This window comes from Anthonomus grandis, chromosome 5, assembly GCF_022605725.1.
Source record: "Anthonomus grandis grandis chromosome 5, icAntGran1.3, whole genome shotgun sequence".
Classification (NCBI taxonomy): domain Eukaryota; kingdom Metazoa; phylum Arthropoda; class Insecta; order Coleoptera; family Curculionidae; genus Anthonomus; species Anthonomus grandis.
In genome coordinates this window covers 2,896,246-2,908,439 of record NC_065550.1, presented here as the reverse complement: position 1 = coordinate 2,908,439, position 12,194 = coordinate 2,896,246, and the positions used below count along the sequence as shown (strand labels likewise).

At 32.2% G+C, this 12,194-nt stretch overlaps 1 protein-coding gene across 6 annotated transcripts in view; it reads right to left on the bottom strand.

Annotated features, from left to right (window-relative positions):
- Window positions 1-12,194, bottom strand: part of LOC126736192 (uncharacterized) — a 92,682-nt gene that overhangs the window by 66,826 nt on the left and 13,662 nt on the right. The window lies entirely within an intron of this gene.

Here is a 12,194-nt window from a genome sequence, read left to right as displayed (position 1 = left end):
GCATGAAAACACGGTAAATTCTAAAACTTTACAACTTTGTCGAATGATCACAGCTAAAGGAAGGCGACTTGGTAAAAGATATGCACATAATCGGATTCTCCAGAGTCTCTAGAATTATTCCATACCGATTTCGGGAAATTCTGAGCTAATTTAAGTATTTTATCAATGAAAATAAGAAGAAAGACCGAGCAGATTCATCCACGTTGACGTCATGTCACTGATGTCATCAAAACTGCGGTAAAAGTCGGTATTAAAATCGCCCGTAGACGTCAAAATCGGCCATTTTCAGACGATGTTTTAGGGTATAAAAAATGGTTTTTCCCTTATGATTTGTACATGGAAAAATAGTATAAAGCCTTAGGAACAGTTTAACATCAATTCTGGACCGATTCCAATTGGTTTTAGTAGTTAAATTTCGATTATAAAAAGGGTCTTATTTTCGAACGGAAACGGGCGAAAAGCGCAGGTTTCATTGCCTGGGTGACGGGTTTGTTGGGTGCTAGACCACTTATGGATTGTACCATGACCATCGGGCGACGGGGGGGTACAGCATTCCAATGGTCCATTTTTGGCACTTTTCATATAAAATTAAATTTTCTTGGAAAATTGTTATATTTGAAACAAAACGGTATATAGTGTATTATAGCCAGATAAATTCCGCGTGTCTGAAGGCAAAAATGGCCTTTCTACGTTGCATAGGTATGCCAGTATTAAGCGTCAAAGTTAAAAAAAGGTGTAGAGCAAAAACTACTCTACGTAGATGACTGTAGAGTTTATCAAAAAAAAGCTCTTAAAAAGTACTATAAATGTTGAAAGTTTGAAATCTCCAAGTGCCACCCTTAAAAAGTTATTAAATAAAATGTGATTTTTTTTTGTCAAGTTTTTGGACCTTCATGGAAAAAAAATTTTATTGCTCGCCCTGTATGGTTTATAAAAATTTCGATTATATGGCGTTTGAAAGACAAAAGATGAAGCTTTTTTTTGAAAAAAATTTTTTTTTCGAAATAAATTCTGTTTGGCGGCAAATTCAAAAAAACTGAAAATGCCAGAACTCGTAAAATAAATTTTTTACAAAAAAAAGCTCCAAGTATGTCAAATCTCTTATAAAACTAAGTCTTTTCGCCGAAAAACTTTTTTTATAAAAATTATCTTTTAGCCTCTGGACCATTTTGAATTTTTTTTTTACTCAATTTTGATCGCTTATAGTAAATCACCCTGTATACGGATCTGGCCCAAAAAGTATACAGACACGTAACCCCCAAGAACCCATATATCCTAAAAATTTCAGCTCGATTAAACGCTTTAAACTTGAGATCAGGTGAGCAACTCGAATTTTACCCATTTTTTTACGAATTTTTGACTTCAACTCGGTACCGCTCTCTTTGTGGGTACCGAAAAAAAAAATTGTTTACGGATCCATCATTCTCAATGTATTGAGAGGCCACATGCCAAATTTCATCGTTTCACTAGCCATACAGCCAAAGATATGAATTTTTATTTCCCAAAAAACACGCTTTTTCGGACCCGGGCTCGCGTGCATAATATAGTCGCTGACGCTCCTATATAACAAGTATAGTCGCTTCGCTCCTATACTTTTGGTCCGTGGGGACCAGTTTGGAACCTTTAGGTCTTATTTGTGAAGAGCAATATAGGAATTCTTAAAAAAATCCAAAAATATCAGGTGTACTTAAGTCTGGTCAGTCAGGGGGCCAACGTTTATATGCCAAGGAAAAAGAGGACCAGTTGTTGGGGTATCATGCTTCAAAGAACCATAATGTGTTATATAGTCGCGTTGTATGTCAATATAATGTGTTATATGTGAAATATCTGTCAACGTATATTTATTGCATCCTAAATAAATTCTAAATACCAAATTTCAACCAAATCGGATCAATAGCAAAAGAGTTACGATGTCACGTGACCTAGACCTCAAATGTCAATTATCTGTCCAAATTTATTAATTGCATCCTAAATAAACCCCAAATACCAAATTTCATCCCAATCGGATCAATAGCAAAAAAGTTGTTAATTACATAAAAAAGTTTCATTCGAATCCTTTGAACATGCCAAGTCCCTGCTCTGTTCCTGGATGTAAATCTAATTACAAAAGTAGTTTAAAAGCAGGGGAGGCAAGTCGTTCTGTTTTTGGCTTCCCTAAAGATGAACAACTTAAAATTAAATGGCTAAAAGCCATACCTAGAGATAATTGGGCTCCTACTCAATATTCTGTGGTTTGTGCCAAGCATTTTGATCAGAATGATATTATCCGTGAAAATGATTATCTTTTACCTGATGGCACACTCACTCAGATTAGAGTTAAAGTAAGATTAGTTTGCTCAGCAGTGCCTCAAAATTTTCCAAATTTACCTGCATATTTAACACAAAAAGTGCCACTTCCTAGAGAAAGTCCAGACGAAAGAAATAGTGAACAACAAAAAAGTAATGAACTTGCCAATGAAGCCTTTGGGCAACTTGATTTCATAACAAATTTTTAAGAGCTTATGAGTTATTATTCCCAAAAAATTGTAATATCTGACTTGTGGAATGTAAAAATTTTTGAAGATGAGTTGTCTCAAAACGACCTAAAATGGATTTTACCTTTCCAATTCCATTCCATTCCATTCATTTCCATTCCACTAATTATTTAAACATTAGATCCACTTCTTTAGCACCGTCTGAGAAAGTTCTTAATTTATTAATTGATTAAATTTATATAAGTAAAAGACTACAATATAGGGGGAAAAGTCTAATAATGCATTTATATAATTATTAACGGCGTCTATACATATTTTAAACAATAAATCAATCAGATAAATAAAATATTCTCATTTGTAAATAAAGCAAAATCAAAATTGAACGTCTCGGCAGAGTCGCCCTTTCAAAGCGTAAACGGATCTACCAAAACGCATCCGATACGCAGCTTGAGTAAAGGCGTGTGAAACAGGCATAATATTGATTAAATAACATGGAGCGCGGACTATAATGTTATTGATGACAACCGGCAAATGCTGCGTTCTCGATTTCGGTCGCTCAACACGATCCAAAAAAAACCATAACTTTGCTAAATAAGACTGATAAAAATCTCATAACTTCATTCAAGTTTACATATATCTTGCCTGTGTGAACTTTTGTGTACCTAGAATGATTACACAGTATGATTTGTTTTCACCCTGGTCAACAATTCAAGGGCTGTGGGACCCATTAGTTGTAAACTAGGAGGAATTGCATGTTTTAACTACTGATTAGTATACCACACAACCAGGAATAAATAAGCTAATTGAAGTATGTTAGGATTCCGCAGAGTTCATGAAATGTGTTTGATGGGGCTCAGACCATGTACTTAAGGACATCCATCAAAAAATCATTGAGATTCTACCATATTGATGAAATTGGGAAACCAGGAAGAACTGCCTGTCTTTACTGTTGATTAGACTACACAACCAGAAATAAATAAGCTACATGAAGTATGTTAGGATTCCCCAGAGCTCATGAAATGTGTTTGATGGAGTAGGTGCAATCATATGAGGAAGGAAATAAAAATTAGAAGTAAACAGGAATATAACAACTGAACTGTGACACAAACTGTAGACAATTAACTTTTTTGTTGTCGAACGGAGCAATATTTCAATCAAGTTTCACTTAATACTGGATTTTTTCACCAGAAGTTGGATGCATTTATAATTTATATACTTAATGTTATTTGAATGAAATATACATATGTAATTATATATACTTTATTTGTTTCAAATCTTGAATAGGCAAAAAGGCACGAGAATCTTTCAATTGGAGCTAAAAACCCTATTGTTGGGTAGAAAATAAAACTTATTTCATGTTTATATTCCATAACCTGTTTATTGTTTTATCAACTTTTGTCATACAGTTATTTACTTTCAATAATTAAAGAGAAAAATGATCTATAATAAAGGTTGAGTTTTATTCAAGATTCCATTCCTGAAGGCATAAACCAAATTTGCTTTATATTACTTTGCAGTCATTAGCATACAGTTATTATCCATTTTATACATATCTTTGATTTTCATCAAAATGTCTATAATAAATAATTTACATTTCAAAACATACAATTAAAATTTACACTTTTTAGGCAAACAATCTTTACTCTCTTATAAAGCAGATATTATTGAGACAGTTTTCTAAGAGCTACTGTTTATAAGTGGCGATCAGTTTAAATTTGTACACCTAATCCAAAATATTTCATAGACAGTATTTATAATACATCTTTTATAATTAAGCAAAAGAATAAGGCAGTTCTTAAGTGTGTAAGAATATTCAGGTATAAATACTGTCTATGAAATATTTTGCATTAAGTGTACAAATTTAAACTGATCGCCACTTATAAACAGTAGCTCTTAGAAAACTGTCTCAATAATATCTGTTAAATCAATGTTTTTAATTTATTTAGAAAGTCTTTTAAGATATGTACTTAGGTCATTAAAAAGTTACAATGTCTTGAAGAACAGCAAACATATCTGGTTGTCAAATTGGTATGCTAGCTGAAAAAGAGGACAACAAAAATCCGAGGACTAACCCTTGAAGCACACTTACAATTATCTTTTAGTTTCTCATAATGCTCTCGGTCAAAGAAATATGTTAAATCATTTATAATATTTTTGTTACATTAGCTATTTTACAATTTATACTTACCCTTAGAATACTTACCCAATTCTCTTAAATATTCCAAGTTTATGTGTTTCGATGAGTTCACTCATCATTATCAGACTCTAACCCCACATAGCTGTAATGTTTACATGAAAACCCAGTAAGTTTATAGGTTTTTCTGCCCTTCTAACCCAACCCGCTATATTATTTCAATCTTTTAGGTAGGAAAAATAAACACAATTAAATAATTAAGTAAAATCATCTTTATTTCATGAACTTATGTTACACTTACATATCACTTTATGTGATAGAAAAGAGAGATTTAACAAAAACAGCTGTTCTTACACCTAATTTAAACATAAACATATACACAAAGGTGCTCACATATGTCGCAGAGAAAATCTTTACACTTCTTAATATTATTATTAATCAAAGGATTTAAAGCCTAAAAGTTTTATATTATAATTACATATATGAGAAATCATCATTTAGAAATTCTTGTATTGAGAAAAAACATTTTTTCAATAGATATTGTTTTATAGTAAATTTATATTGCAGTAAAAAACTTGGTAGGTAACAGTTTAATGGTAGCAGGGAGAGCATTATAGAGTTTGGGAGCAAAGAAGGAAACCCAACACTTAACCTTGTGTATCCTATAAAAATTTGTATATATATGTTCTCTATTTCTCGTAAAATGAAAATTGTACAATTTTGTGTGTGGAGTAATCACTAATATGATGTTTAATATGTACTAAACTATATGATATATAAATACTTCTCTGTAAGGAAACTATCTTTGGTATCTAAATAATATAGAATATAGAACAACAACAATAAGATAAAAAAAAGTCTCTCCAGTTTTGGACTGGCTTTTTCTGCTTCTTTTCACCACCATCTTCCACCTTATCATCAACTCAACACTTGAAACATCTAGCTGCCAGAATCTGCATTCCTCCCCTTCGATAGTGCCACAACTGGATGCTATCTACTGCTTCGATTATCCTCTTAGATGTTTTAAAGCCTGGCATCTCGCTGACCTGAGCATTCAGACTAAGTGGCCTGCTGCCAGTCATGAGCAAAACCATTAAGATACCCTTGCATGGACGTTAATTGTTAGACCATACAGATATCTATTTGTTATTCATATTTGACTAGGGACACATAACTGTAGTTGAATTTCCTTACTCTTTTAAGGTTACACACCTCTTGGGTGAAAACTGATTATATGCTTATATGCAAGGTGTAATATAACATTTACAGCGTTTAGTTAAGCGGAAATTTGCCAATCTTTCACATTTTGGGCCTTATTCTAACTAATAAGTTCAATATTTTCTCCTTTTTGGTCTTGTTATTTATTTACATAATACATGTAGAGGTTAGGTTGTCATTGAAGCTCCTCATATTACATTAAGGCCTACCTTTAACGCTTGCGTTTTCTTCACAATTCAAATAATAACAATGATCCACAGTCCAGAGTTAGATTTTGTGTTAAAATAAATAAATAGTAATTAAACTTTCACTCCCGCACCCAAAATGCCATGTATGAGTCCTTCCGTCGCATGAAAACACGGTAAACTCTAAAACTTTACAACTTTGTCGAATGATCACAGCTAAAGAAAGGCGACTTGGTAAAAGATATGCACATAATCGGATTCTCCAGAGTCTCTAGAATTATTCCATACCGATTTCGGAAAATTCTGACCTAATTTAAGTATTTTATAAATGAAAATAAGAAGCAACACCGAGCCGATTCATTCACGTTGACGTCATGTCACTGATGTCATCAAAACTGCGGTAAAAGTCGGCATTAAAATCGCCCGTAGACGTCAAAATCGACCATTTTCAGACGATGTTTTAGGGTATAAAAAAAGGTTTTTACCTTATGATTTGTACATGGAAAAATAGTATAAAGCCTTAGGAACAGTTTAACATCAATTCTGGACCGATTCCAATCGGTTTTAGTAGTTAAATTTTGATTATAAAAAGGGTCTTATTTTAAGCGGACACGGGCGAACAGCGCAGGTTTCATTGCCTGGGTGACGTGCTTGTTGAGTGCTAGACCACCCGGATTATTGTACCTTGAGAGCCGGTACCGGGGGGGTACCAATATTCAGCTGACCGATTTTTTGGACTTTTTATGGAAAATTGCATTTTCTTGAAAAATGGTGATATTTGAAACAAAACGGTATTTAGTGGATTATAGCCAGATAAATTCCGCGTGTCTGAAGGCAAAAATGGTCTTCGTACGTTACATAGGTATGCCAGTATTAAGCGTCAAAGTTAAAAAAAGGTGTAGAGCAAAAACTACTCTACGTAGATGACTGTAGACTGCATCAGAAAAAAGCCCTTAAAAAGTATTATAAATGTTGAAAGTTTGAAATTTCCAAGTGCCACCCTTAAAAAGTTATTAAATAAAATGTGATTTTTTTTTGTCAATTTTTCGGACCTTCATGGAGAAAATTTATTATTGCTCGCCCTGTATGGTTCACAAAAATTTTGTTTATATGGCATTTGAAAGACAAAAGATGAAGCTTTTTTTTGGTATTTTTTTTTTTTTTTAAAAAGTTCCGTTTGGCGGCAAATTCAAAAAAACTGAAAATGCCAGAACTCGTTAAAAAAATTTTTTTGAAAAAAAAGCTCTAAATATGTTGTTTTTCTCATAAAACTAAGTCTTTTCGCCGAAAAACTTTTTTTATAAAAATTATCTTTTAGCCTCTGGAACATTTTGAATTTTTTTTTTACTGAACTTTGATCGCTTATAATAAATCACCCTGTATACGGATATGGCCCAAAAAGTATACAGCTCTTAAGCTCCCACCGACCCTTATGTCCTAAAAATTTCAAGTCATTTAAGGGCTTTAAAATTGAGTTCTAGCGAGAGAAAGGAATTTGACCGGCTTTTTTACCATTTTTTGACTTCAACTCGCAACTGTTTCCGTCGTGGGTGTCGGAAAAAAAAATCGTTTACGGATCCATCATTCCCAATGTATTGAGAGGCCACATGCCAAATTTCATCGTTTCACTAGCCATACAGCCAAAGTTATGAATTTTTATATCCCAAAAAACACGGTCGCGCGAGGTCTAGGTGACGTGCATAATATAGTCGCTGACGCTCCTATATAACAAGTATAGTCGCTTCGCTCCTATACTTTTGGTCCGTGGGGACCAGTTTGGAACCTTTAGGTCTTGTCTGTGAAAAGCCATAAGGGAATTTAAAAAAACAATCAAAAATTATCAGGTGTACTTAGGTGAGTCAGGGAGGCTACGTCTACCTGCCGAGGAAAGAGAGGACCAGTTGTTGGGGTATCATGCTTCAAAGAACCATAATTTGTTATATAGTCGCGTTGTGTGTCAATATACTGTCTTATATTTCAAATATCTGGCAAAATATGTTAATTGTATCCTAAATAAAGCATGAATACCAAATTACAACAGAATCGGACCAATAGCAAAAAAGTTACGGTAGTCACGTGACCTGGGCTGAAAAATGTCAGTTATCTGTCATAATTTATTAGTTGTATCCTAAATAAACCATAAATACCAAATTCAGAGAGAAGTTCCCATAAGGGTCTATTTATTGAAATAGAACAAACGGGATTTTACGTCGATTTGTTTTAATTTTTCTTTTTATTTTAAAATGTAATAGTAATAAAATATCAAAAGAATTGACAGGAGGAAAATAAGAAATAAAAGAAACCATCAACGAATTGAATCGAAGCTATAGAAGCCGAGATATTAGTGAAAATGTGGGAAAAAACAAAAGAAAACTGGTTTTTTCCCACGGTATCATTTTTTTTCTTAAAATAATTTATGACAAATTTTAGTTTTAGCCCTAAACTGGTAATTTTCACTAAAAAAAACCCAAGAAAAAAAATTTTTTTTTTGGTCGAAAATCGAAAGGGGTATAGCCACGAAAAATTTCAAAAAAATGGTTTTTATTTTTTTATTAATAAACTATAAATCTGACAACTTTTTGTATTAAATAAGAGTTCTTCGCTATATTAAGGGGTATTCGCCTGTTAAAACGAATCGGTTCTAGCTATTATACAATCGGAGAAAATTGGAAAAAACTATTAAACATAAATATCTAATTATCAAGAGCCCTATGGAAAAATTTCAATTTTTTATTTTTCTAACCTGTACTACTTCAGAGTATCTTTAAAAAAAATTATTTCCAATTTAACTCTAAAATGAACGGAAAACCTATTTCTTTGCATTTTTCGATTTTCGAACAAAATCCGGGGTCAAAATGACCATTTTTCCAAAATATGCTCCGATTTCAAAATTTCTTTTTTCTGGTTAAAGATCATTCAAAAACTAACAAAAAAGCTTGATGACAAAATTTTCCACGATTTATACGTGTGCCATAATATAAAGGAAAAAATTAGGTCCCATAAGAACCTATGTATAGGGATAACACAACCGGGTTTTTACGTCGATTTTTTTAATTTTTCAGTTTTATTTCGAAAGGAAATTGTAATAAAGTATAAAAAGAATTAACAGGAGGAAAATAAGGAATAATAGAAACCCTCAACGAATTGAATCGAGGCTACAGAAGTCGAGATATTAGTAAAAATGTGAAAGAAAATAAAAGAAAACTCGTTTTTTCCCACGGTAGCATTTTTTTTCTTAAAATGATAACCGACAAATTATAATGTAAGCCCTAAGTTGGCAATTTCCAGTAAAAAAAAACCCAAGAAAAAAAAATTTTTTTTTGCTCCAAAATCGAAAGGGGTATAGCCATGAAAAATTGTGAAAAAATGGTTTTTATTTTTTTCTAACTAAACTATAACTCTGATAACTTTTTGTCTTAAATAAAAACACATCTCGTGAGAGTGAGGTATTCGAATGTTAAAACTAATTGATTATAGCTATCACAGATTCGGAGAAAATTGTAAAAAACTATAAATCATAAATATCGAATTATCAAGAGCCCTATGGAAAAATTTCAACTTTTTATTTTTCTATCTTGTACTACTTCAGGATACCTTTTAAAAAGGTTATTATCGATTTGACTCTAAAATGAACAGAAAACCTATTTATTTGCATTTATCGATTTTCATACAAAATCCGGCCCAAAATTAAAATTTTTCAAAACATGCTCCAAATTCAAAATTTCTTTTTTCTGGCTAAAGACCATTCAAAAAGTAATGAAAAAGCTTTATGACAAAATTTTTCAAAATCTATAATAATGCTACAATATTACGAAAGAAGATAAGTTCCCTTTAAAGCCTATGTATTCGAACCGGTGAGTTTTTAATTTTTTTTTTTAAAGGCAAATTTAAGAAATAATTTAACTAATTAAGAAAAAAGGAATAGGGTAATACAAAATATTATCTATAAATATATACATATCATCTAATAGCAGATTTCAATCAAATAGAAAATTTTGATAGTCACGTGACCCTAGAAATCAATATTTTAAAATTTTGTAAAAAATCAACAATTGCATCCTAAATAAACCCCAAATTCCAAATTTGAACACAATCGGATCAATAGCAAAAGAATTATGAAAGTCACGTGACTTTAAAATTCAATATGTCAAATTTCTGTCATAATTTATTACTTGCATCCTAAATAAAGCCCAAATACTAAATTTCAACCCAATCGGATCAATAGCAAAAGAATTATGAAAGTCACGTGACTTTAAAATATAATTTGTCAATTATCTGTCCAAATTTATGAATTGTGTCCTAAATAAAGCATAAATACCAAATTTGAACCCAATCGGACTCATAGCAAAAAAGTTACAATAGTCACGTGACCCGGAAGTCAAATGTCAAATATCTGTCAAAAATTAATAATTGCATCCTAAATAAACCCCAAATACCAAATTTGAACCCAATCAGACCAATAGCAAAAAAGTACCAATAGTCACGTGACCTGGAAGTCAAATGTCAAATATCTGTGAAAAATTAATAATTGCATCCTAAATAAACCCCAAATACCAAATTTCAATCAAATCGGACAAATAGGAAGAAAGTTAAGGTAGTCACGTGACCTTAAAACATAGTCATGTCAAATATCTGTAAAAATTTATTAATCTTATCCGAAATAGGTACTAGGTACCAAATTTCAACCAAATCGCACCAATACCAAAAAAGTTATGATACTCGACTAACCTTAAAAATCAATAATTTCAAAAAAATTTTATTTATATCCCAAAAGCAATGTTTAAGAATTATTAACATATATTAATAATAAACTAAATAGTAAAAACTCACCTAATATCTAAATTCTTATTTTAAATTAAGTAGATCATTACGACTGACCCGTGTATATATTCGAATAATTTTAATAAAATAATCGGGCAAATTTCATTTCGTCTCACCCCGGTATAAAGACACTGACATTTCAAAAAAACGGCATTTTTCGAAGACGTCAAAATGTTTGTCGAATTTTCCTGGCCGCAATACACAATTTCCCCTATTGATATGCACAGATTCGGAAAGCCCATTCATTTTCTGATTCGGTGCTTCCTTTCCCTGATCGTTTCCGGTTCATTTTCATTCATAATTTTACAAAAAACCCAACCAAGTCCCGGCCACCTGTCACGAGCAAAAAATTTGTATCCACCATGCGTCAAAGTATTGTTCCCACCAGCCATTTCATCAGAGTTTAGGTTGACACCTCCAATTACCTGCAAAAACGCAAAAAAATGGACTTTTTTCATAAAATCGCATTTTTCGGGTACTTGTACTATCGCTGGAACCCTGAAATTTTAGTATGTGTTGTAAAACAAAATTTCGAATCCTTTAGATGTTGTTTGATCTTTTCACCATGTACAGGGACGCGGCAAATGAATTAAACGCGAAAATTCGAATTGCTCAGAACCTATTAAAGTTGGAAGATTGTAATTTCACACAAATAATGGGGTTATTATAGTATTTAATCCCTGAGAATATAAATGGTCCAGGTGCCACCACTAAAAAGTTATTAAATAAAATGTGATTTTCGGGTCGGACCTTCATGGGTAAAGTTCATTATTGCTCGCCCTGTATGATTCCCAAAAATTTCGGTTATATGGCATATGAAAGGTAAAAGATGAAGTTATTTTTTGAAAAAAAAAATTTTCCCAAAATAAGTATCGTTTGGCGGGAAATCCCAAAAAACTGAAAATGCCAGAACTCGTAAAATAAATTTTTTACAAAAAAAAGCTCCAAGTATGTCAAATCTCTTATAAAATGAAGTCTTTTCGCCGAAACACTTTTTTTATAAAAATTTTTTTTTAGCCTCTGGAGAAGTTTGAATTTTTTTTTTAGTCACTTTTGTTCGCTTATAACAACTCACCCTGTATACCGATCTGGCCCAAAAAGTATACAGTTCTTAAGCCCCCACCGACCCTTATGTCCTAAAAATTTAAAGTCTTTTAAAGGCTTTTTATTTGAGTTCTCGCGTCTGAAAGGAATTTGACCCGTTTTTTTACGAATTTTTGACTTTGAGACAGTACCGCTCCGTTTGGTGGTACCGGAAAAAAAAATCGTTTACGGATCCATCATTCTCAATGTATTGAGAGACCCTATGCCAAATTTCATCGTTTCGCTAACCATACAGCCAAAGATATGAATTTTTATTTC